This window comes from Peromyscus californicus, unplaced genomic scaffold (assembly GCF_007827085.1).
Source record: "Peromyscus californicus insignis strain IS unplaced genomic scaffold, ASM782708v3 Scaffold_8__1_contigs__length_139910024, whole genome shotgun sequence".
Taxonomy (NCBI): Eukaryota; Metazoa; Chordata; class Mammalia; order Rodentia; family Cricetidae; genus Peromyscus; species Peromyscus californicus.
The window spans coordinates 86,621,343-86,648,389 of NW_026294606.1; the positions used below are offsets into that span (position 1 = coordinate 86,621,343).

At 47.5% G+C, this 27,047-nt stretch overlaps 1 long non-coding RNA gene across 4 annotated transcripts; it reads right to left on the reverse strand.

Moving 5' to 3' along the window:
* Positions 1 to 1,706: 1,706 nt before the first annotated feature.
* Positions 1,707 to 26,855, reverse strand: LOC128104079 (uncharacterized). Of its 4 annotated transcripts, none has more exons than XR_008215861.1 (5): positions 26,717 to 26,855; positions 25,879 to 25,988; positions 9,557 to 9,713; positions 5,899 to 6,092; positions 1,707 to 1,965 (listed from the first exon to the last, which is right to left on the reverse strand). It is a non-coding gene; the product is annotated as an uncharacterized LOC128104079 (long non-coding RNA). The 4 variants fall into 4 exon arrangements; XR_008215862.1 differs by lacking the exon at positions 26,717 to 26,855 and adding an exon at positions 26,081 to 26,636; XR_008215859.1 differs by lacking the exon at positions 25,879 to 25,988.
* Positions 26,856 to 27,047: the final 192 nt, after the last annotated feature.

The window sequence follows — 27,047 nt, forward strand, 5'->3', positions numbered from 1 at the left end:
GGATTTATTTTGCACTCAGCATGAAGCAACATATGTCATGGAGAGACGCACTCGTTCACAGGAGAGCAGACTGTCTGCAAAGCCATATATATGCTAAACAGAAAGCAGTGGTTATTCTGATTGCTTTCAAAGTCATGAGTCAAGGTAGGGTGATACTGATGCTAATCGGCTCATACTTTGCATCTTATTTTCTGATTAGTCCCCACCATCTTGAATGGAAACCTCCCACAGCAATCTTGAACAGCTGCATACATATACCCAGGATCAAAAGACTTCTCACAACCATACTAACCAAACAGGACCTGGTAAGAGAACCTGTGCTAAGCTCTCCTGCTCCCTTTCATTCCCTGTGGAACACTGATGACCTGGAATGTACCTGTGGGAGATGACCCCAACTTGTCTCCCCCACTGAAGATGGCCATTCATTCTCTCACTCTGGGGCTGGTGCATCATCTCCAAGCAAAACAGGCTTCCCACTGCCTGGAAGGCCACGAGGGAAAGGGGAATGGAGGGAGAGGGGAAGGCGGAGTAGAGACTGGAGAGAGGATCTCTCCCACCAATACAACTAAAGAAGCGTGGGAATCCCACATAATTAAAGAACACTGGGATTAGGCCTGATGGTACAGGGCTGTGATTCTGGCTACTGGGAGGCTGAGGCAGGAGGATGACAAGTTTAAGGCCTGCCTGAATAACTTACTGAGACCTTACTTCAAAATAAAAAGTAAAAAGAGGTTTGGGTGTGTGACTCAGCAGTGAGTGATTACCTAGCATGCACAAGGCCCTGGGTTCAATGCTCAGTTCTGCAAAAGAAAAAGACAATGAAAATACTTTTGAAGTTAGGCTATTATGCAATTGTATAATTTTGTTCGTAACTTAGATGTCAAGAAACAGAAAGGCATTTCAATGCCTTTCAATTCCATTCCTTGAAACAACCAATGCTACTCTTATGAAAAGAAAAAATTAGGAATAAGATGAACATGAATTAGTTTTTTTGTCTTATTTATTTATTATTCATTCATTTATTTATTTATTTTTGAGACAGGGCTTCTCTGTGTAACAGCCCCAGCTGTCTTAGAACTCACTCTGTAGACAGGCTGGCCTCGAACTCACGGAAACCCACCTGCCTCTGCCTCTTGATTGCTGGGATTAAAGGCGTGCGCCACCGCCTGGCTATGGATTAGTTCTTATTCTCAGATATAATTATTCATGGACATTTGGATTAATTTTTTTTTTTTTTTGGTTTTTTGAGACAGGGTTTCTGTGTGCAGCTTTGCGCCTTTCCTGGAACTCATTCTGTAGCCCAGGCTGGCCTCAAACTTACAGAGATCCACCTGGCTCTGCCTCCCGAGTGCTGGGATTGAAGGCGTGTGCCACCACCGCCCAGTTTTGGATTAATAATTTTTTAGGGTTTAAAATTCTTTCCTTTTTAAAAATTCTTTTGAGATGGAATCTCACTCTGTAACCCAGGCTGACCTTGATTTTTTACTCTTACTGTATCCAACTCAATTCTAGGCATGTACCACCATGACCAGCTAATTTTTCTTTCATTAAGGAAATCATGTCTACTTAAGTGTTGTTATTGTTGTTAAGCTCTTGAAGATGTTTAACTCTCTATATGCATCCCTAACCTTGAGTATAAACACATATGCACATACACCCGCCAACATAACATGCAACACTCCCTCTAAATAATGTGCTATGTCTACTTAGATTTTTAGTTCATGCTTTATTTCCGTTTGTCACAATATGCACTATGTTGTTTTACTGGTCAAATGCAATGAGAATGCAGTTCAGAAAAGATGACCCCGGTGCCAGCAAATTTTATTCTTTACATCTGAACCTTCCCGCACCCCATGTAGCATGACACATCTTCTCCTACAGATTGTAGGGCACAGGAAGCAGCTGGTGAGTGTCGCCTCCATTATAATCACTGTCATTCTTACAGGCATGCTGTGTCCAGGCTCACTGAGAAAATATGATAAACCCACATTACTAAACGGGCTCACATTTTCCACACTGTGAAGGGCTCCTTAACTCATGGGATTACAAGAGGATTCATTTACATAGGAAGTTCTCTGTGTTATTTAAGTGAAGTCTATTTACAAACTGTCTGGGAAACATGGAATGTCAGGAACTCATTTTGTGAGCTAAAGGGAGCACATGCTGGGTCCTCACATCTCTGAAAAACTGTGGGCTACCTGTTAGGATTCTGTACATTCACAGTTTGGGTCTAACGTCTTACATCATCAGGAGGATGCGGGCGGCGAACCCGCCGAGTGGTCATGCAGTCCCTGCCTTAAAAAAGGCCGGCCGCGGACCCCCACCCCTCTCTCTGTTTCCTCTCTGCTCTGCTCCTGCCATCTTTCTGTCTCTCCAGGCCTGGCTCTCCCTCCTATCCTGGTTTCTTTCTAATAAAGCTCTTTCTAACTCTGGTAGTCATAGCTGTGGCATGTAACTTTTCCACCGGGCCCTCCGACCTGAACAGGACAGGGCACTGCTGTCCTGTTATACCACTGACTTAAGGACAACAGGTCTGTCAAGAAAGTGGAGCGGCCTCAGGACCCAGAAGAACTGACGCTTAGGCTATTTCTGTTTCTACAAAGAAGATGCGTTGTGTGAGGCGGTTTCCTGAATCCTCTCCTGGGTACCACTCTCTTTGTTCCACTGCCTCACTGCTCTGATCCAGGTGGCCAAGGTCTCCTTGTGTCTCATTAGAGGCCAAATATTCTAAGGTCTGAGCTGAACCCAACAGCTACGGGAAATGTAGAGAACAGTGCTTTCTTAGCAAGAGTTTTCTATAGAATGTCTGTACACATTGTAAAAGGGGATTCACTGGATCGGCATCATGGTATGGACTGGGCAGGGCAACAATGGCTTTGTGCATGCTAGAGAGCCTGAGAACCTGGGAGCTGTGAGTCTAAGAGGCTGGATGCCTCAGCAGTCCTAATCTAGTGCTTAAGGGCTGGGGTCCCGGAAGCTCCCTGGAGAGCCACTGGTGTGGCGTCTAGATTGAAAGGCTAGAAGAAGCTGGAGTCTGGTGGCAGCAGCAGGGAATCCAGGAGCAGCAGACATGCTCAGATAAGAAAGGAGCTTGCAGCTAGGTGTCACAGCATCCTCCAAGTTCCTTCCACCCTAGGACTGACATACGTTCAAAGTGCTTCCTACAGCCAGGGAGAGTCTTCTTTTATTTCTAATTATTGTCCCACAAATCAATCATCTGGAAACAATCACACACACACACACACACACACACACACACACACACACACACACACACACAGGAGTATGTTTCACCAGTCTTAGGGACCTCTTAACACAATCAAGTTGACTGCCAAGACAAACCACTACAGACGCTGTGATGGCTAGTGTTCATAGCCAACTTGACAGGATTCAGAATCACGGAGCAGACAAATCTCTGGGCACTTCTATGGGGAAGCTGCTAGAGTAGTGATTCCCAACCTTCCTAACGCTGAGACCCTTTAACACAGTTCCTCATGGTGTGGTGACCCCCAGACATAAAATTATTTCCATTGCTACTTCATAACTGTAATTTTCGACTGTTACGAATTGCAATGTAGATATCTATGTTTTCCTAGTGGTTTGGGGTCCCAACCCATAGGTTGAGAATGACTGTTCTAGTATGTTAGTTGAGGTGGATTGACCCACCCTAACTGTGGATGGCACTGCTCTGTGGGCTGGGGTCCTGGACTGCATTAAAAGGAGAAAGGGAGCTGAACATAAACCTTCAGCTCTCTCTACCTCTTCACTGTGACACACTGTAACCGACCGGCTGCCTCATGTTCCCGTGGCAATGATGGGCTACATTCCTTAAGCTGTGAGCCACAGTCGCCTTTCCTTCCTGAAGTTGATTTTGTTGGGTATTCTGTTGCAGCAATGAGAAAAATGACTAACAAGTGTCTTCCATGAGAGCAAAGTTTCCTTAAAGTAAGATTGGTCCCCATGACAGCAGAGACCAGGTTCCTGGGTCAGGAGTGTACACAGGACAGGAGAGCAGATCCTTGACCCATCTCAGACACTCAGAGGGCTTTGAGCTACCCTACACCTGTCCCCACCCCTGACTGTCCCTAGAAAGCCTTGGGGTCTTTGTATGGCTGAAGGAAAACCCTTAAATTGGATGACTCCATAAAAAGCTGGTTTCTCCTCCCTGAGGCTCAGATTTGAAAAGACAGTGAGGAGGGCTGAACCCTAAAAACTCAGAAGTGCCTTGTGTGACCTTGCCAATCTCTCCGCAGTTAGAGAAAGTGCTCCTTTCTCCAGTTGGCTGTGGTTCATATGTGCTGAGGGCCCCCTCCCTGCTGTCCTGTGGGGACAGCTCCCGGGTGGGGCTGTCTGAGGGGAGCATATGTTTTGTATCTGCATGGCCCCAGCTCCTTTGTCTGTAGTGACCATAAATAAGATAACAGTCTTTGAGTCTCAGTCTCAGGTCAGGGTCTGGACAGGGCTTCTGGCACTGACGAGAAGTGTTCTCTCTCAGAACTGCTTTGTTGGTTCCACTCTCTCTCTTAAACTTTGGTTCCTAAGAGCCCTTAGGTCCTTTGCCTGTCACCGACTCTTAGCAGTCTAGGAACTGCTTTCTTGCCCGCTTTAATCCATCAAGCAGAAGAGACCTTTGCACTGTGTCTTTGAACAGGAAACAGGAGTGGAGCTTCTACCCTGGCAAAGCCGAGCCTGGCTGAGCAGCTGAGCGTGGGAAGGGCTCACGACGGCTCCATCTTCTTGCAGAAAATGATTTTCTCACCTTTGTATTTTCCCATCAGGGTTAAAGGACTTTTTTCACAGGAACGAGGCCTCCTTTCCCCCTCCCTCTTTGTCTGTCTGTCTTTCTGACTTTAAGACTTATTTGAATGCAATGGTCTCTAAGATAGAAAACAGGCACCCACAGAAATAAGTTTAGGCCTTGGTAATGTTAATGGCCAGCCTTTGTTGTAAATACCCTTATTAATGTTTCTTTTCCTTTTACATATACTGAGTTGTTGGAGACCAGTGATTTGACTCCCTAACTGACAGCTATTAGACCTTCTACCCCAGCTACTGCCAAACAGAGACCAGTCTGCCAAGCAGCCAACTTGACTGCTGACATGGCAGCCCAGTTGCTTTGAACACTGTAGGGATTCCTCAAGGAAGCTGCATTTGACCCCAGCTGCTTGCTCCAGCTCCAGACAGCACCATTCCAGCCATGACCATTTCATAAAACAGCTTGTACTGGACCTTTCTGCTATCACAAGCCATTTTCAGGCGGCCACAGGGGGAGCCTGGACCCTGTGGCCCAAAAGGAGCCATGTGATTGGTACAAGTATAGTTCATAAAGGACTTCCATGATTGATGTAAACACTCTTGTCACATCCCCTTTTTGGCTACTGGTTCACTTTTCACTCCCTGGTGCTTTCTCTCTCTGTCTGTCTCTGCCTCTGTCTCTCTGTCTCTGTCTCTGTCTCTGTCTCTGTCTCTGTCTCTGTCTCTCTGTCTCTCTGTCTCTCTCTCTCTCTCTCACACACACACACACACACACACACACACACACACACACACACACCCTGCTCCAGGTGTTGTAGCATGAGCAATAATGGGGAGAAATCTGATCACTTAGAGAAGCTTTGAAAGTCTCCCCAAGTGATGTCATCTCAATTTGTAGAAGAGAAAAGAATCTCAAGACTAGCAGAATTGAGGGATGTGGCAGCTGTGGAGATCTGCAGGATGAACTCGGATGGACTCTGAATTCCTGTCAGTGACTGTCAGATACCTCTTTCCCCACTCACTCTCACATACAGCATATTCTGTGGTTGCCTGTGTGGATTCACCCAATCAGCAGGCAGTTCCACCTTCTCCACTGACACCAGATGTTGTTCTCTGATTCAGCTCAGTTCCGACTCTGCTTACCTGGAGATAGTGTCAGAACCACAGGCTGAACCCTCATCCTCAGACTGCTGTACTTCAGCGCCAGTTGAAAGCTCCTGGTCTTGCCCGAGCTTCTGACTGGCAGGCTGTAAGTGGGGTCTCCACACCCTCAACTTGGGTTTGATTAATCTGCTAGAGGAAAACTCAGGGAAGTCCTTGCTTACATTCACTCCTTTCTGAAAAAAAAAAAAGAATATTATGAAGAATATCATTGAAAAGATGTTGAGGTCAAGGCATGAGAGAAGCAGCAGCATTCAAAGAGAGCATGCTCCTCCAGAAATTTCCACTGTCCAGTCCTTAGAAAGCTTCAGGAATCTGTCTTTTAGATTTTAATGGAAGTTGCATTATGCAGTTGTGATGGGCAGCATCACTGGGCTGGGGACTAACTCCACCTCCAGTCCCATCCTTTTCCAGAGATGGGGTAGGACTGGAATCCAACTTACAGATCCATGGCTGGTTTTCTTGGCAACCAGCTTGATCAAGGTATTGGAGGGGCTTGCTTCATCAGAACAAAAGATGTTCCACTCATCACTCAGGAAATGACTAGGGGTCAGGAGCTCTGTCCCAGGGCCTAGGATGTAGACTACATGTATTTTTTTTAATTGTTATACTTTATAGTTGCAAAAACAATAATGTGTGTGTATGTGTGCACACGCACAGGTCTGTGCCCACGTGTGTACAAATGCATGCATGTGTGTATCTGCTTGCATGTGCACCCAAGCCTCTGCATAAGTAGCTCTGGATTTAAGGGCCTTTGAGTTGGATGTTTTCCACTCACGACTTGGCCTGCAGTCTGACATCTCAGTCACCTCTTGGTCGGGTACTTCTCGGGTGCCTTTTGCCTACTCCTTGGCCTGAGCCCTCTGACTCGGTAGAGTACTCACACAGCTCTGTTGACCCTCCCTCAGCCTGCTGTCCCCTCCCCACTGTGAGCAGTGAGCCCTGCCCAGCGCCAAGGCCCAGCTTCTGTGCTGACCCCTCATTATGCAAGCAGCAAACAGCCAGAGGTTTGGACTGGAGCAGTCAGCGGGCTTTGAGGAGTCTGTGAGGCTTGTTCCGGTTACTCTGTGGGATGTGTCTTGATCAAGTTACCCAGGCTCTGAGACCCAACCTCTTCACCTATGAACTGGAACTGAAAATACCATATCCTTGACCCTGTTGTTGAAGAGATGAAAAGAAAGTAGAGCAGAGGATGGAACAGGCTGAGCCACGGAACTGGGAGAAAATGACACCCACAGGGCCTGAACACCTCGTCTCCCTGCCTGTGCCAGCTCAGGACATTAGAGCAGTGACTATCCCATGCTGGGAGGAAGCCAGGGAGAAACAGAGACTCCTGATCTCCCGAGCCTTCTTTTCCAGGGAGTGTCTGTCCACATAACCATTGTCAGTGTGAGCAGACTGAGACATCTGCTCACAGAGGGGACAATGAGTAGACAGGCCAGTGTGGCTGCTGATAGAGTGGACAGGAGGGCTACGTTTTCCACTCGGTACAGTCAGAGCCGAGTGACCGCATGGAAACCTGGAGATATGAGAAAGGACGCGGCAGGGTTCTCTCCACTCAGGATTCTAGTACTCTAAACTAAAGGACACGCCTATTTTTAAATGTCCAAACAAAACCACAAAGAGTGTTTGTAACTAGAGGAGAGTGGACTGGCTTGGCCCTGCCCTGCCCTCAGATAATAAGAATGCCTTACATCAGGGTCACTGGGCTGTGTTCTCTGGCCAGCAGTGTGAGTCACCAGCCCCTGAGGTCATTTTGGCTCCAACTCAAAGTAAACAGAGCATTGGGCTGCATATCAGGTGAGAAGTGAAGGTTGGAGGGACACTGGGAAGGGAGTGTGTGAAAGCAAAGACCAAAGCCAAGATGCCGAAAGAGCCCAGGCACAGGGTGGGCATAGCCCCTGCCCAGTCCACCTCAGCAGTGCTAGACTGAGGCCTTGACTTCACCGTATGATGGAGCCAGTGTGGCCAGCAGTTTGCAGAAGGAATGCGACCAGCAGATCTTCTCTTCAGCTGTTACACCAATTATTGCTCTGTTCCCCAGGCAAATCCACAGGGAACGTAGAACTGTTCCCAAATCCACTCCCCTGAATTAAAGTCTTCACTTGTTAAAGCGTGGGCCTCTTCAGGAAGCCCCTGGGTTCTCCTGAGGCTCAGAGGTTCAAAATGGTCCTGTATCCATAGTCCCATTGGGGGTTAACAGCTGAGGTCCGGATTGTACAGGGCAGGTCCAGTTCACCCAGTGGATGATGCCCAGAGACAGGTGCAGTGTGCTGGACTCAGCTCCCTATTAACCTTTCTGCCCACTGATTCCTCGTTTCTAAAACACTGGTATGGAGCCTGCTTCCCCCACTGCGCATGAGGGACATCTTGCAAGAATGACAGACTGCTGTATCCTGCCTCAGGGCCCACAGGCCTGGTGCCCTAAAGAGGCCCAACCATGCACCCAGTTCCCTTTGGCAGAGGTGCCTGGCATCTTTACCCCGCATGTTCTGGGAGACCTTGAGGAGTTCACAGGACCTACGCATCACAGAGAGGCACAACATGCTACCAGGACAACTGAAGAAAAGGCCAAGATTGTCTGGGGAAGTAACCTCTGGACCTGAAAGAAGCATCCTGTCTGCTTCTCTTTGATGGGAGGGTTTATGGGAATTCCTACATTTTAGCACACATCCCAAACAACCAACCACTGCTGAAGACCTTTGCAATGTGAACTTCCACTTCCTGCCCAGGACTCACTAGATGCTAGGTGGCCTCAGCCTCTGGAATCTGTTAATTCGGGAAAACAAAACACAGCTCCAAGAAAGCCATTTCTCCAGATCAAATTATGGCATATCTGTCCCCAGCTGTATCCTTTTCCTTCCTCCTGCTGATGCGGTCTGCACCATGAGGTCTATAATGGGGACTCCCAGAAGATGGGAGCTTCTCCCTGCTTCTGTGTGGTCCTGACACCCTTCCCAGTCCAAAACAAATGGAAGCAAAAGTGACCTGTGACCACCCAATAAAACACCATGTGTGCTCATTAGCCCCAGTACCACGTGGGACTGTGTGCTCCGGTCAGCACCAGAGGCCTCTGAGAAACTGCAATGAGCTGCCAAGGCTTCATCAAGCAGACCGAGCCCCAAGGATGAATGTGCGCCTTGATACAGGCTGTTCTCACTGCCTGGCAGGGCCTTGTGCCCTAGGTCATTAAAATGCGCAACTTGCCCTGCTTATCAGGACCTTTGAGCTGGCAGAAGCTGAGAGGAGGCACAAGGAAACAATGGACTGGATTCCTGCCCCTGGGGAGTCTCCCTTTTCTGGAAGAGATGGGCACACTTAGACAAAAGCTGTGTATGGTGAGGGATGCACAGAAACATGACCTTCTTTCTCCGAGTGCTCCACAAACCCACATCCAGAGTTATGAGTGGGTAAACACTGAAGGGAGAGTCGTGGGCGTTGATTCGACTACAGACCCCAGAAGCCTAGGTGCTTGCGAGTGGGTATTGGATTGGGACAGCCGAAACCTCCAGAGTGCACACCAGGTGCAGGCATCCTGGGAGGAGGCTGGGAGCCTCAGTGAGCAGAGCAGGAAGGAAGGTGAGCAGAGAGGACGTGCACGGAAGGTCTTTCCACGTGGAACCTGCACCCTGTCACACACCTGCGATTTGGCACTTGCAGTAGCCATGGCACTGTCCCAGGTCCTCCTTGGTGTACAGAATTTGGATTGGTTGTGAAGGACAGTCAGGAACTAAGCAATGGCCTGTAGGAGCAGTCCCGGGGCTCTTCACATCGGAAGATTTACAGGACCATAGGGCCTGGAAGAGAAAACACAAAAGTTAACAAGACTTAGAACTTTACTTAGGAAAAAAAAAAACAAAAAGACATGAAACTTGTAGAGTTTTGTCCTCAAAGTGTTGTGACCTGTTAAATTAGACTGAAACATCAGCAGTGGACACAGTGTGCTGCAATTAAACCAGAAGGCAGAGGAGTAGACCTTCATATTAGAGGAGAACCATTATTTCATAAAGTGCAATAAAACCCAGACAACATAAAGTTCAAAACACAACATTATTGAAATGGTTGTGGGTCTCTTGTCAGCCCCCTTCAGTCACTACAACAGGCTACAAACAAAATGACACAGAGATAAGCGTGGCCGGCTGAGGGAAGGGCATGTACACCCAACCAGAGCCTTCTGGAACCTTCGGGCTGCAAAGCCTGGGGCTACTGCCCCCAGCTACAGCTGGCTTTCTTTCCTGAAGTATGCCCACCTTTTCACTCCCATCAGAACTCCCCACATGCCTCAGAGGGTCAGCACACTCAGACCATGGGCACAGCTCCAGGGCCTGCCCTGAGGTGACTGCTAGACCCCCCTTAACGTCAATGAGCACCCCTGTTTCACCTTCACACATATTTCTTCACATATTCAGACCACCACAGCCTCCCACCTGTCTTAGCTGCTGTGTTCTGAAATACTTTGGCCAAGAAACAATACATACCTTAAAAAAAAAAAAAAAAGTCTTATAAGCTTCATGATCACACACACTGCAAGAAAACTCAACAATGTACCAGAAAGCCTTGTCCTCTCCTATTAGGAGTCGGTAAGTGAAGCTGTCCAAGGCACATGAGCTGGGAAAGGGCCAAGAGTTTCTGGCTTGTGGACCTCCCTTGAGCAGATCAGTGCTGAGGCCAGGCCAGCAGCTTCCCTGGTGGCTATGCTGGGTGTGGGCTGGGGAGGAAATGTCATTTCAGAGAATGCTTCCCTTGATACAGTCCTAGCATACCTCATGGAAAGCCCTCTATACATAGGCAGGGCTTTCAGATTTTCATTCCAGAAAATACCAATTGGGCTCTACCAAAAGAGAGAACCAAATGTATTCTTCTAGCCTCTGAGTTGCAACAACTACATCACGTGCAAAGATCCTGAGCCTTCTTCTGAAGTAGAGGAGGAGGACAGGTAGGAGGAGTTTCCTCTTCACTTGATGCCAAAGAATAAACTGTTCCTTGAGCAGCCAGATACGGCCTCACCATGATAGGAGTATAGGGACCCACCAGACAGAAGACAAAGGCAGCCAGGCATAACTGTCCAGAGCAGTCTCTGCCTTCTTTGGGACAGTTTCCTCTACAATATCTTGCCATATGCACACACATACATATATACATACCTGCTCATGCAAGTATGTGCATACATGTGTACACTCGTGTAAGTACAAGGAAGCATGCCACAAGCACCATACTCTCTATTTCAAATCCTCTAGTAGTCTGAACACACTCATGCACATTCTTACATAAGCATGCATTCTCATGTACATAAGTGTTTCCACTAGCATTGCACTCCACAAAGGAAGTAAGAGAGATAGAGGTGCAAGCAGACGGTATGATAGCATCTACAAAGGTGATCTGGCACCCACGGATTGGGCTGGCTCTAATGTTGTAATGGCTAATTTCCATTGACTGGATTGATAAACAACTAAGGCATTAATGAGGGAAACCTTTGGGCCTGTGAGTTTCTAGAGCAAATTGACTGAAGAGGGAAGATCTTTCTTCAATGTGGGCAGTAACATCCTACGGTTAGAGTTTTGAGTGTTGGGAAATACTGGACTACCAAGCTCCATGACTGGCGTTCTTGAGATTGTCAGGCTAACAACTGGGAAACCAAGACTCTTCACTGTAACACAAAGGTGGCCCCGCCCACTCACAGGATTCTGTTTCTGAAGGATTAAATTACTTGGTACTGGAGGAAGCCTTGTAAGCATAATACCATGAAGAGGTGAAAGCAGGACAAACTTGTAGAAACATCCTCAAACCCTACACTAGGGCACGACGTTCATGGAAGCTGGATAATCCGAAAACGTGAGTCCATCTCAAGCCAGCATGGCCAGTGTTTGCCAGTACGAGCCCGAATGTCAGCTGGTAAAAAGTGCATAGTGTGTTAGTCACCGTTCTCATCACTGTGACAAAATACATGGCCAAAGCCCCTAAAGAAGGAAGTGTTTATCTTGGCTCACACTTTGCGGGTACAGTCATCATGGTGGATGCGTGATGGGAGGAGCTAAGGAGCCTGTTCACATTGCATCCACAGACAGGAAGCAGAGAGAAATGAATGCTGGAGATCAGCTCAGTTTCTCATTTTTATTCAGTTCGGGACCCCAGCCCATGAGATGAAGCTGCCTACATCCAGAGTAGGTCCACACCACTCAGTTAAAGCTCTCTGGAAATTCCATCACAAACACACACCGAAGTGTCTCCCCGGTGATTCCAAATCTCATCAAATTAACAAGATTAACCATCACACATAGTCATTGTGGCCTGACCTTAGCCTAATTGGAGAATGACTGTCTGTTGTCAATCATGCTGTGTCACAAAGAATAAACACTGTCTTTCTTTAAAATTTCAATATTGAGGAGCTGGAAAGATGCCTTGGTGGTGATGAGCATGTACTGCTCTTGCAAAAGACCTGAGTTCAGTTTCCAGAATCCACATGGTGGCTAACAACTATTTGTAACTCTGGTTCCAGGAAATCCTAGGCCCTTTCCTGGTCTCCATGGGTCCCAGACCCACACAAGTTATACATACATACATGCAGGCACTCACACGTATACATATTAAAAACAAATAAATCTTGAAAAGATAGTTTTGATAATGTATTCATTAGGAACTTGACTTTAACTTTAAAACACATTTTATTCTCAAAGATTACACTAAATGGTGATTTATCTGGGTTTCTGAGTTACTGGTCCTCCTTACATTTTGCACAGGAGTGGATGCCTTTCTTATTCCCCAAAGCTTTAGCCCTGGTGAACTCTGGTGGGTGCTATTTGTTACCATCACAATAGGTTTTGGTGACTCTGACAGTCATGTCTCTGTCCCTCCTCATGTATAGCCTATCCAAAAAAAAAAAAAAGAAAAACAAAACAAAACAAAACAACAACAACAAAAAACCAGATAAGAAAAAAAAAAACTAGATCAGGAAAGAAAACAAAAATAATGAAAAAGAAATGGACACTGTAGAGTACAAAGAAGAAAACCAGCCATGGGCACCCAGAACCTCTTCTGGTTGTGAGCTCTCTTGGTACAGTGTATAAACAGTTTGAGCTACTGAGTCACATGGGACAGTGTGGTGCAAAATGCCCTCAGGGCATGCTGTAGGAATCCCTCCATGTAGGGGGACAGCTGTGACCCTGCTCTTGCAGGTGTGCAAGGGAAACCTGGAGGGAGATAGAAGTAAGATTAGACCCAAAATGGAGAAGCATCTTCAACAGAGGAGTGTGCAGGGCTATGATAATGCTTCCTTCTTTCTCTGCTTTGGGGCAGATTTCAGCTCTTTGCAGGTGATGCATGACTCGTGGTATTGCAGCAAGAGAGGAGGCCCGGCCCTCCAGGTACTCCTAAGAACTCACAGGAGCTGCCTGTGTGTTCTGCCTGCTGTAGCACCAGGAACAAGAGTCGATCTTAATGATGTGGTTGAAAGAAAGAAAGAGAGGAGGGAGGGGGTCAGAAGGAAGGAAGACAAGAGCAGAGGGAGTGAGGCAGGAAGGGGGAAAGGGAGTGAGAGGAAAGGGAAGGAACAAACCCGGCCAGGTAATCAAAAACCAGAAAAAGTCTGAGAAACTTTCACGGCATGAGGAATCCAAGGAGGCCTCCAACTCTGGCCTGAGGATTGCTCAATTCCAGGTGTTTGCGGTGGATATTGGACATGGCGAGGATGTGAGGACACAGTAGAGTCATGAAGATGGACACTGGACACAGTGAGGACATGAAGATGTGTGATGGACACTGTAAAGACGTGAGGATGGACACTGGACGTGGTGAGGACATGAGGATGGACACTGGACATGGTGAGGACATGGGGATGGACACTAGGCATGGTGAGGACATGAGGATGGACACTGGGGATGGTGAGGACATGGGGATGGACACTGGGGATGGTGAGGACATGGGGATGGACACTGGACATGGTGAGGACATGAGGATGGACACTGGACATGGTGAGGACATGAGGATGGACACTGGACATGGTGAGGACATGGGGATGGACACTGGACATGGTGAGGACATGGGGATGGACACTGGGGATGGTGAGGACATGAGGATGGACACTGGACATGGTGAGGACATGGGGATGGACACTGGGGATGGTGAGGACATGGGGATGGACACTGGACATGGTGAGGACATGGGGATGGACACTGGGGATGGTGAGGACATGGGGATGGACACTGGACATGGTGAGGACATGGGGATGGACACTGGACATGGTGAGGACATGGGGATGGACACTGGACATGGTGAGGACATGAGGATGGACACTGGACATGGTGAGGACATGAGGATGGACACTGGACATGGTGAGGACATGGGGATGGACACTGGGTAAAGTGATATGAAGATGGACAGTGGACATGGTGAGGACATGAAGATGGACAGTGGACACACACCCAGGATGGACTCAGTAAGGATGGGAGGTAAGAAGGCATGTGCTGTGTAAGCTTCATGGTAAACAATGTAACCATGGGGTCACGGGTATTTTCTCTGAGACAGGCCAGCGTCATTGCAAGTGGAACTCTGTGTCTATAACTTTTCTGTAAGTCTGAAATTCTGAAATAGTTTTATAGTTACAGAAGAGATTTTAAACACTAGAATAATGGTTTTACTCTCGCATAAGATCAGAGTCAGGAGACAAGACACATCTGACAGGATCAAAGGTCAGAGTGTCAGGCTACGGCTTTCCCCAACCCTCTGGGAGAGGCTCTGCGCTGGGCAGGGATGAGGCTTCTGAGCTACAAGACTTAGAGCAGAAGGCGAAGGCTCAGTGCCTCTCACCCCATAAAACTTGGGTTGTTAACCACAATCTGGGAGTTCTGAACTGAAAACCCATAAAACCCAGAGACTAAAGCCCAAGACTGGGGGCATGAGATAAAGTTCTCCACAGAGGATCATTGTCCCAGGGCTGGCCTGACTTCTTAGAAAGCTGTGGCGTCAGTCCTTCCGCTGGTCATGGATCCTGGATGGCTGGGATGGGAACAGTAGGCTGGACTAGGTTTATCCTCTGTTTCCTTTGTTTAATCCCAAAGCGGATGGATGGTGGCTGTCGAGTCTCAGCAGAACAAGAATTAAGATTGTCTGGAGTGGCGAGAAGCTCTGAGCCTGGCAAGTCACTCAGAAGCCAGACTGCCCAGCCCCAGCCCCACTGTGTTTATTTAGGTCTCTATTTGCAAAACTCAGCAGGGCAGGGCCTTTGTGCTCTGAGCTGACAAAAAAAACATGGTCACACTTTAAGCATAACGCACGTGCTCGCTTGCTCTTGTGGACAGACAATGCTTAGGAGCTGCAGCCCCAAGCCTCCTTCCTCCGTACCAGGAGGCAGCAGTGCTCCCATAGGCCTTTGTTCCAGGGTAGATCACAGTACCTCACATTGACTTTCCTGTAAGTTCTCAGAACAGGGGTGCTGGACTCTCCAGTGAAGTCTGTGTATTCTGGGTACACTGGGAGGTCTCCAGCTCCATGTGATCTCTGTGGTAAAAGGCAGAGCCAGGACAGACAGAAGGACTAGCTACACTGGGAGGAAGCCCATGGAAACATGTCTCTGATTTCTCCACAGCAGGAGGGCGACGCCTAGCTGCCCATGCTCAGTTACCCATCGGGGCACAGCAACCAGCTTAGAGGTTCTGAGGCCAAGCCCATCAAGATCCACAGCTCAGTCTAGTGGCCCGTCATGGACTTGGGTCTCAGTTCCATCATTCCCTGTTTCCTTTCCTACTCAGCTCCAGTACCCTGTCCCCCACTTTACCCAGGCTTTTCCTTTCTAATTTCCTGAAGCTTCCTGCCGCCGTTCTTATTCCATCTTCTGAGGCCACAGCATGTAGTCTATGTCTTACATTACCTCTTGGGCAGTCACCCCTCCCCCTAAAGCCACCTAAAGGCTCCTCCTCCTGTGACTGGTCTACATACCTGGACACCTTGTTTTATGGACTGCCATTCCATAAAATCAATAGCCCTGCTCTTGGAGCAAAGTCTAGATTTGGGGTGAATGCCAAAATGACGGCTCTGTCCCACGACAGTTCTCCCTTTTAAAACTACTTGTTTATAGTTGCTGTAAAAAGTTAAAGGAAGCGATTTCTCTAACTCATCTCTTCTGTATTTATTAGTGGGCATCTGCTGTAAAGCAAGCTTTCCTTTATCTATAGATATTTTCCTGGCTCCCATGAAATACATTCGCTATTTGAAAGACAAGAATAGAAGCTACAAAAATCATGTAATCTCTATGTTATGGAGAAAATCGAACTATTATAGGTGAAGAAATATTAATCACTTCACTTTTAACTGTACATTGTGGAATGCTCCATGGTTATTTATTTATTTGTGTGTGTGTGTGTGTGTGTGTGTGTGTGTGTGTGTGTGTGTGTGTGTGTGTTTTGATATAGTTTTCAACAGGATCTCATGTAGTCTTGAACTCCTGGCCCCTCTGCCTCCACTTCCCAAGTGCTGTGATTACAGGCATGTGCCACCTTGCCCAGCCCAAGAAGTTAATGAGAAAAAAAAAAAACAAACCAAGAATAGTAGCTCCTATACATCAATGACCTTCGGATGACTGTATGTGCAATAACAAACAGAAAAGCTGATGTCCTGCCCCCAGGATAACTCCTAGAGATGAAGATGTAAAGTTGAAAGGCAGTTTCCCTGCTCAACACCACAGAGCCATCAGCAGCGCATCAGGAATTAGGACCTGGAATGCTTCGGAACTCTCATGCCCTCTGATCCTGTGTTCCTTTTGAAGCTTCCAGATGCTGGGTTTGCAAGCTTGGATCCTTTCAGTCCTTTGGATACAGATGGCTGCGTTAGTATCGGTAGGCAATGGCCACCAGCTTCAGTGTGGTTTGGTTGATCCTTTGTCCTCCCCCATTTCCCACCTCCTCTACCAACAGGGAAGGCAGGAGCCAGATAGAGCCTGTATCACGTTTTCCTCCCCAGGGATGGCCTGCCAGGCTCGGTTATCGCTTTTCTGTGAACGGAGCTGTAATATCTCAAGTACAGTCCAGAGAACTAGAGCTCTCAGTGATAGGCACGGTCTCTTCTTTCCCAGGCGATCTCCACTGTGTTACACCATGCTCTCATGGATTGCTCAATCTGCGGGGCTCCTCCCTTCTTCTCCTTTGTGTTTAATTTCTTTCGGGAAATTGTGCTCTTCTGCACAGTTTATTGGCTCATGTGACAACAGGTGATAGTCTGCCTGCCTTGTGTCATCTGTAAACAGATTGATGATGATAATCAAGGATGGCTGGAGGACTCTTTTTGTTGTTATTGTTGAAATAAAATCAGACATGCAAGTCACAAATAGACAAGTAGGGGCTGGGAATACAGCTCAGTTGGTAGAATGCTTGCCTAACATGCATGAAATCCTAGGTTCAATTCCCCACCACCACACAGCCAGTTGGGAGGTAGATCCAGGAGGAACACAAGTTCAAGGTCATCCTCAGCTACGTAGGGAGTTCAGGTCAGCCTAGGATACCTGAGAATCTGTTTAAACCAAGCAGACAGACAGACAGACAGGCAGACAGACAGAGGATTGGGGACATAGCTCAGTTGGTAAATTGCTTGCCACAATTCCCAGCACCCACATAAAAAGTCAAGTGTGTTAGTATATGCTTATAATCCAAGCACTAGGTAGGCAGAGACAGGCAGATCCTTGGAAGCCACTGGCCAGCCAGCCTAGCTAAATTAGTAAGCTCCAGCTCAGTGAGAGGCTGTCTCAAAAAGCAAGTGGATGGTTCCTGAGGAATAACACAAGTTGACTTCAGCCTTCATCCTCATACGTGTACACCCACACATATACACTCTTAACACACACACACACCAAAAAGAAGAAGAAAGAAAATAGGTAAATAGTTAATCAATTTAATGTGTTTATGAGTTAAGTAAAATTTTGTTGACTACATATAGATTTGTTATTTAGAGTATCGATATTAAATGCTAGCTGGCAGCTGTTGTGTGATATTTTGCTTGTGTTCCGACAAATAAAGCTCGCCTGGAGATCAGAGGGCAGAGCTAGCCACTAGCTGACCCTAGAGGCCAGGTCGTGGTGGCACACACCTTTAATCCCAGCACTTAGGAGAAGGAAGCAGGAAGACCAGGAGTTCGAGGCCACTCTGGGCTACGGGAGACTGAACCAATCTAAAAGAGAAACAGAGACGGGTGGGGTGGTGGAGGTGCACACCTTTAATCCCAGCACTAGGGAGGTGGAGACAGGAATATAAGGTGTGTGGAGACAGGACCTCGAGCACATTCAGTCTGAGGATTTGTAGAGACAGAACTGCCCCGTTCGGTCTGAGATTTTGTAGAGGTAAGAAGTCTCTGGTGGCTGACTGCTCTGCTGCTCTGATCTTTCAGCTTTTGCCCTGATCTCTGACTCGGGTTTTTTTTTTGTTTTGTTTTGTTTTTTTGTTTTTTGAGACAGGGTTTCTCTGTGTAGCTTTGTGCCTTTCCTGGATCTCGCTCTGTAGACCAGGCTGGCCTCGAACTCACAGAGATCCGCCTGGCTCTGCCTCCCGAGTGCTGGGATTAAAGGCGTGCGCCACCACCGCCCGGCCTCTGACTCGGGTTTTTTATTGTTAAGACTAATTAGGATCTCACTCTAGGCAACTTTGCCTTTGTGTGCTGGGCATCCACACTACTCTCTCTCTCTCTCTCTCTCTCTCTCTCTCTCTCTCTCTCTCTCTCTCTCTCCTTCTCTCCCTCTCTCTCTCTCTCTCTCTTTGGTTTTTCGAGACAAGGTTTCTCTGTGTAGCTTTGTGCCTTTCTTGGAACTTGCTTTGTAGACCAGGCTGGCCTTGAACTCACAAAGATCCGCCTGGCTCTGCCTCCCAAGTGCTGGGATTAAAGGCGTGCGCCACCAACGCCTGGCTCACACTACCCTCTCTACCTGCTTCCCCGCATTCTGTCCTTACAACTCCTTTCAGTGGATATGCCGATGTCTTCATTTCACAGATGAGATTTACAAAGTATAAAGTTTCCCCCAAGTTAGTGAGTAGCAGAACCAACATTCCCACTAGCATCCCAGCTCGAGCTACACAGCTGACCACTTTCTTCTAACACGATTCTCTCTCACTTGGGAAGTGTGAACAGTGGAAAGAGCTCTTAGTACAAAGCCCTGCCTGAGGCTGTCACATGAACTCTGAGAAACAGACCTCAGCTTTCAGTCGGACTGAGAACCTGAGGACAGGCTAGTGCTCCTGTTTAAAAGCTGGATGTCAAATCATAAAAATCACTGTCCACAGTTAAGAAAGTCACTGAAGGGCTCAAGAGTCTAAAGAAGGAGTCATGGGGAGTGAACGGCTGTCATCCCTGGGCAGTCATCAGCCTGGAGACCCCGTGCAACTGGATTTCAGGCCCTGCTAGATAGAGTCCCATTCTGGGGATGGAGGTTCAGCAGAGCTCTGAAGCCTTTGTGGACTCTTGAGTTGGTGAGTCTGTCAGCCTCTTTGTGGTGAGGTCTAGATGCTCTGCTTGGCTTCTGTTGTGAGAGGGGTGTTGCTACAGGGCTCTTCAGTGCCTGGCTAAGGCAATGAGGTCAATGACAGCCTTGGCGGCCACCATTTCCTGCCTTTTGTCAGAGAGAGCAAGTTTCCTATGGTAATATTTTGGTTTGTGCTTACCAGCATTTCCAAGTCGCTGGCTTCAGCTCCACACATGGGATTTACAAGGTAAGAAAAACCCAAACCAGAATCTGAATGAACACGCCAAGAGAGAGCCGGTCACCATGTCATTTGCTGGATCTGAGTTAGCAGGCCATCTTCTCTCCACCTTCCCGTTGTCTTGGTCTCCAGCTCTGTATGATTCCAGGGTTCCCAAGGTCATTCACAATGAATTGTATGTCAGTGATTCTCCTTGTGTGAATCTATACCTGGGAGCCTTTTCTTTGGAGTAGAGAAAGACTGAGGACTACTTCCTTAGAAACTTCCTGGAAGCAGCATTAGGGCAAAAGGGAATACTATAGAGCCGTTGTCGTGCCTGAGAACAGAATATGGTCTGATAGTGAGACTAGACCAGCGCCTGGTAGAATATGGGTGCCACAAAGAGTTCTTATGTTTGGTGCTTAGTTGTTCTTCGTTTGGTTTGAGACAAGGTCTGATTATGGAGCCTACACTGACCTCAACCACAGTAATCCTTCTGGCTCAGCTTCTCAAGTGCTGGGATCACAATAGGTATGTGCCACCAGATTTGGCCAAGATAATTGTCTGTCGGGTGAATATTTTTATTCAACCCACCACTCTCCCCAATTTTAGTGAAGTGTATGAGCTAAAAATGACTCTTCCCTGACATTTCTATTTTCAGGGCTACACTTGTCGGCTAACTGTGACTCTTTTTCTGTCAATTTCCAGAACAAAGATATTCTTCTCCGGGACATTGAACAGCCAGTCTGTCTATCCAGCTGCTTCTCTGGGTCAGCTTCCCTGACACAGGGACCAGCCACACTGAGGTGGAATCATGACTGTCTTTACCTCTCAGCCCTTCTGTGGAACAAGGCAACTCTTCAGGCCTCGCTCAGATTTGGGTAACCCTTTCCACCAAGGTTCTCATGTGCTTACTCATCGTTTTTATCCAAATGTCCAGTTAACCTGGTGCTGGTGAATTAGTGGATGCAGCGTGTGCCCATCTGGAGTGAGCCTCTCCCCCTTCTGCCTCCTCTGCCACAACTTCAGTCAAACATCTTTGACTTTTTTTCCTTCCTTTATTTTTAACTCCAAGTAGGAAGCGCTGCCCAGGAGAATTCGGTGGAATTTTCTGCACCAGCTGACCGGGTTTTGTCACCTGACAGAGCGGACTAACATTTTCTTGCCAAGCCCGTGAAGTCATTTGTCTGACTCTGTTGTCGTAAGTTATTCATTAGCAGGCATGAGGAAAACACCCTGAACAGTAAGGCTTCTCTTGCTCTGGCTACTGTTTCTGGCCCTCTTCCTGGCCAAATCTTCACACATGCATGCGTCTTTGCCTCTGTGGATCTGCTCTCCGCAGCCCACCCACCTTCCTCTCATGCTAAGGGCAGTGCAGGTGAGCGCTTTTCAGCCAGGGGCCCAGCTCCGGCTCTCCTTCCCTTCTTTGTAGGTGGAGGTCCCTGGAGCACCTTGCACCTGGCTCTGCTCTTCCTTCCTCCAGGCTGTGAGACATCAGGACCTGGGTGCTCAGTCTTTTGATCCCAGCATCTATCACAGCCCAGAGCAACACAGAGTAGGTTTTTGCTCAATGTACAGAACCAGACAAACCAATTGACACGTTCTTTCTCTTCCAGCTTCTGACTGCGTCAGGCCTCCTGAGCAGCCATCAAAACTAAGACTTTTAGAGGAGACGCATCTAGACAGCAGGAAATCACACATGCAGAATGCAGGCCTGGATGTCTGCATTTCAGACCCTAAGGCTCTCCCTCCTCCTGCCACTGCTACTGCAGATCTGTGCTGCTCTCCATTCATTCAGGAGCTGGGTCTCCCCAAGTCACATACACTGTTAAAACAGGCTCGACCTAGAAGAAATCCAATCGTACCATAATAAGCCCTTCTAAATGCTAAGAGTGATTCTCAAGTATACCCAGCCTAGAACCTGAGGTTGGCATTTTCAGTTAGAATTAGACAAGTCATAAGACTTTACTAGCTGACATGTCATGCTCCCCCAGATTAAAATGGCTGAGGTATTGTTTCCATCTTTTCACAGCCTGGAGTATCATGATCTAACTTATGTTGGGAGAGGGGCTCAACCCAAGGGTCCTGATGCTCCCTGCTTGAATGAGAGAGTTCTAAGACATTACTTAGGTTAACGTGTTCGCTGCTCAGATGTCCGTGAATAACTGGAGATGGACTAGAGAAAAGAAAGCTGAAGGAGAGGCAACATTCACCCCCTGTTCTGAGAACAATGCTGTACCCGGAAACAAATACAAGGTAACCCCAACAGGCAGAAAAGCACACACAATCCAGCCTTGCTCAGAAGACCTAGGCCCTATGTCCTTGATTGGAATTGTTGACAAAGTCCTTTGTGAGCTGGAGTCTCAGCTGTTAAGAATATGTGTTGTGCCGGGTGGTGGTGGCACATGTCTTTAATCCCAGCACTCAGGAGACAGAGCGAGGCAGATCTCTGTGAGTTCAAGGCCAGCCTGGTCTACAGAGCGAGATCCAGGACAGGCACCAAAACTACACAGAGAAACCCTGTCTTGAAAAACCAAAAAATAAAGAACACATGTTGATCTCTTATAGAGGACCTGGTTTCAGTGGTTTCAGTTACCGGCTCCCATAGGGCAGCTCACAACCACATATAGTTCTAGTTTCAAGGGATGCAGCATCCTTTACTTTGTGGGTACTTGTACACTCATGCACACACATACAGGCAAACATTATACACATAAAATATTTTTTTTTTTGTAGGAATGGAAACCTTACAATCTAGATAGTCCTACCCTGGAGGGGCATTATCCTATCAAGAGGCCAGAGAATTTGCTGGTGAAAGCATCTCCCGCCTTGCTAAGGACCCTCAAGAGTTTCAGTCATTAGGAAGGAAACCGCCTGAGAGCCTCATGCTGGAAGGCGAAGAAGTAGCATGTTAATGACTCCATGTTTTTGTCTGAAGATGCTTAGGAAGGCTCAGGCATGTCGAGGGCTGCAGAGCATCACACCCACAGCTCTCGTGGAAGGCTGACTGAGCCTGACCCTCACCAACACTGTCAGGAAATGTGCATCACAGGATGACAAGCCTGGAGTGAAAAAATAAAATAAAACAGAAGTAACAGAATCAGCAAGTTCACTGGCAGCAGAATGTTTAACAAAAATAGGGTTAATGACCACTTTATCTGTGGCAGCCATGAAACCACAGACAGCCCTAAGACAATGTAAGCATTTGAGCACTGGGTGAATTAGAATATTCATCAATTGTATCACTGTTCATCTCAGACACTCAAATGCTAAATAAAAAATTCATAGGGAAAAAAATCTGGATTAATTTAGTCCTAAATAAATCATCTACTGAACTGTGATAACATGTGGGACTGTGGGGGGTTCTGTCTTCCTAACATGCTATCTTGGGTTTTTTTCCCTCTTAAGGCAGAGTCTCCTGTGGCCTAGGCTTGCCTCAAATTCACTGTGGAGTCAAGAACGGCCTTGACTTCCTGATCTTCTTGCCTCCCACCTCATGCATGCTGCAGTTTACAGGCATGGGCCACCACTCTGCCTTGTGTTGTTGTTTTGAGGACAACAGTAGAAACAGCTGGAGGTGGAGACAGGAGGATCCAGAGTTCAAGGTCATCCTCTAGTGCATTTGAGGCCAGCTTGGGCTACACAAGAATTTGTCTCTTTTTTTTTTTTAATGAAAATAATAAACAGGTAAACTAGCCTAGCAGTAGCTTAGCACACACAGTTTTGAAAAGCTTTTAACAATGGAATGTACAAAAAAAATGAAGGAAAATTCACTGCTTTTCCATAAGTATAGCATACTGTCGTTAAAATTCCTCCACCAGGTAACAAATTCTGGCAAGCTGGACTGTACACTTTTTAAATTCTATGAGCAGATGTCACCTAAACATCATTAGTGCTTTTTACTGAACAGCTGTCAACGTGTAATTCTTCATACTTCCAAAACTCCTGTTTTCATGTGTCTTTTTCTTTCTCTTTTTTTCTTTTTTCTTTCTTTTTTTTTTTTTTTTTTTTGGTTTTTCGAGACAGGGTTTTTCTGTGTAGCTTTGCGCCTTTCCTGGAACTCACTTGGTAGCCCATGCTGGCCTCGAACTCACAGAGATCCACCTGGCTCTGCCTCCCGAGTGCTGGGATTAAAGGCCTGCGCTACTAACGCCCTGTGTGTCTTTTTCTAAGGCTAAATGATTATAAAGATCTCTCCAGTCTTCTTTTCCTTTGATATGTTTTTATCACAGTAAAATGCATATAACAAGATGCACCATTGTAACCAAGTAGAATACAGTTGAGTGGCTCTAAGTTTGTTCATACGCTTTCATAACCATCACCAGCATCCATCTCCAGTGTTTCTGTTTGTTTGTTCGGATCACTGATTTTATTTATTTATTTGTTTGTTTGTTTATTTTTGAGGCAGGTCCTTGTGTTGTAGCTCAGGTTGGCTTTGAACTCATGGCAATTCTGCCTCAGTCTCCTGAGTGCTAGGGTGGGTGGTACAAGTCACCATGCAGCCTCTTTAGGGCCTTTGTGTCTTCCCAAACTGAAATTCTATCCCTTTAAACACCCCAGCTCCCTGCAGCAGTGATCACTTTCCACATCTAAGACAGGCTGTGTGAATGTCTCATGTAAGGAGGAGTCATATGGTATTTATCGTTTTGTGACTGGTTTGTTTCCCACAGGCTGAAACACTTGCCAGAATTTCCTTTCTTTGTAAGGCAGAGTCCACTGTGTGAACACATCACATTGCTTATCTGGTCCCCCTTCAGCAGACCTTTGGATGGCTTACTGTAAATACTGCTCTGATGACTGCAAGTCTCTCCCTGGTCCCTGCTTTGAGTTCCTTAGCATGTATACCCAGCCGTGGAACAGCTGGATCCTGGTGCTTTTACTTCCAGTCTCCTGAGGGCCTGCCATGCTGTCTTCCAGAGCAGCTGTACCATTTTACCCATAGGCAGAGTACAAGATTTCTTTTTTCCACATCCTCCCCACTTTCTCCCAGTCTTCTCAGAGGACACTGCAAGACAGGGAACCTGTCCTTGCCTAGCATCAGGTTAGAAGGAGGTTCTGAGCCAACCCAAGACCTCTGGCTGCAATGGAGCCAACATTCCATAGGGTTATCCTAGCTGTTGAAAAAGAAAGGAGACCCCCACAGGAGCCATGGAAGGTAGTGACTCAATTTGCCAGCCTACCAAATGGTCCAAGTCTCTGATGCAGTTCCTGATCCCTAGAACTTGATCCACCCCCATGGACCCTTCTGATGAACTGTCCCATAAGCTTGGGCCTCAAAGAAAGATGCCATCTTACACATGACTCTAGAACCTTGGTTGGATGGCCAGCAACCAAGCCAAGGCTCAGTGGCTCCCTGTCAGGCATGTCCACACTTCTAGCTCCATATGCTTCAGAGGGGAGGTTGTCTACATCTGCGGTCCCCACACTGGAGTCTTCAGGGAGTTTCTGGCACCAGCCAGCCTACTTAAGTCTCTCCCTGTCCTTCACAGCTGAGAGGGGCAAGACTGTCCAGAATAGGTTAGTAATGGTAGAGGCAGCACTCCTGTCTAATGTGAGGGGACATGCCTAAGAGGAGCAGGCCTTAAGGTGGTATCTGTCCTCCAGGGAGTGGACAGCTATTGGCTCATTCTCTAGCTTGCTTTTCTGAGGTTTTGAGATGCGGAGTACTTTGCGCTGAGTTAGAGTCTAAAGAGAGGGATGATGTTTGGGCCTGGTCAGCAGAGTAGGAAAGACAAATGGGTTCTTCCTCAGAGCCTAGCTGGCTTCCCTTTTTTTCCAACTAGTGCTGAGAGGTTACAGTGTAAGATGAGCAGACAAGATTCAGGACGTGGCCCCATCAGGCTCTACTGCAGGGGCTGGGATGAGACTAGAAAAAGGTAACCACCATCTCTTTTTTGTGAGTGGACAGAGTGGAACAGTTGCTGTGATCCCCATGTTTGGGTCCTCTCAAAATTTATGTATTCAATTCTCATCCAAGGTGATGGTGTTGGGTGGAGCTTCTGAGAGGATTAGGTCATAAGGATAGCACCTCAGGAATGGCATGGGTACCCTCATAAAATATCCTAGGGAGAGACTTTCTCCTATATCACCCACACGCCTCAGTCTCCTCCCTGCATCCCACCCACCCCACCTAGGTGGCTGAGCAGGGTGCATGGTGGTGGCCCTTTTCTGCAGCACTAGAGCTCCAGACGTGCTCTCCTGCAGTTCCCCACCCCTTCATGCTTGGCGTTGGTGAGCCCTGCCACTCTCTAGTCACATCTCTGTCCCCTGTGGGTCTTCCTGTCACCATCTCTGCTCCCTCCCTCTTTCTTACCTTCATGCTGAGTGACTCCACTGTGTGCATGAGTGACTCTGTGGACCGGTCACTCAGGCCCTCAGCCTCCTCACTTGCAGTATTTTCTCCATTTCACCATATGTGCCCACCTGGAATGGCAGGGTGCAGTGTTGCTGGGAGCTCAGGGAATGCCACACAGCTTCAGAGCCTTTCTAAGAGGCAATAACTGCCCAACACTTACCCCTAATCCTTTGCCAGCTCATGTAGCCACTGGAGAAAAGCTGAGGAGTCAATAGCTGGGCCGGATGTTCTCTATCCCTGAGCTCAACATGGCATGCCTCACCACTTCCCAAGTCAAATTCTTTCTTATGTATCATTGTAAGCTCCATGGCATCACACAGACAGGCATAGAAAACACAGTCACAAGAAAGAAACTGCCGGGCGGTGGTGGTGCACACCTTTAATCCCAGCACTCAGGAGGCAGAGGCAGGCGGATCTCTCTGAGTTCCAGGCCAGCCAAGCCTACAGAGTCAGCTCCAGGACAGCCAGGGATATACAAAGAAACCCTGTTTTGAAAAAAAGAAAAAGAGAGAGAGAGAGAGAGGGAGGAAGGGAGGGAGGAAAGGAGGAAAAAAGGAAGAAAGAAAGAAAAGGAAAGAAACAGAAAGAAAGAAAGAAAGAAAGAAAGAAAGAAAGAAAGAAAGAAAGAAAGAAAGAAAGAAAGAAAGAAAGGAGGAAGGAAACCCAGTCCCACAGATCCCAGGAAGCAAGTCTGGGTGAGCACACACAGGGTTCTAACACTTACTATGGACCATGAGCTTCCCTCACCCCATCTCCCTGTGCTGAGCTCTCAGGAGAGAAGACTGGATCCACTCACATCACTCTTAATGTTCCTGGATAACATTCCACTGTCTTTAGGATAACTCCAAACCAGACATCTTCTGTCTCCTCTGTGAAATGGAAAAGCCACATCACTGACTCCTGATGTTTCTTCCAGCTCGGAACCCATGATTCAATGGCCTGACCTAAACTTGGTTTCATGCAAATGACTTCTCTCAGGCTGGCTGTACCAACCCCCAGAGCAGGAACTCTAGGCAAGACAGAGGCCCTTCTGTTCTTTCTGCTGAGCCTCCTCCTCACTGGTCTTCCAAGCACATCCCAGCATCTAGCCTGACCCCTGCGGAGCCATCATAAACCTTTCCACGTGC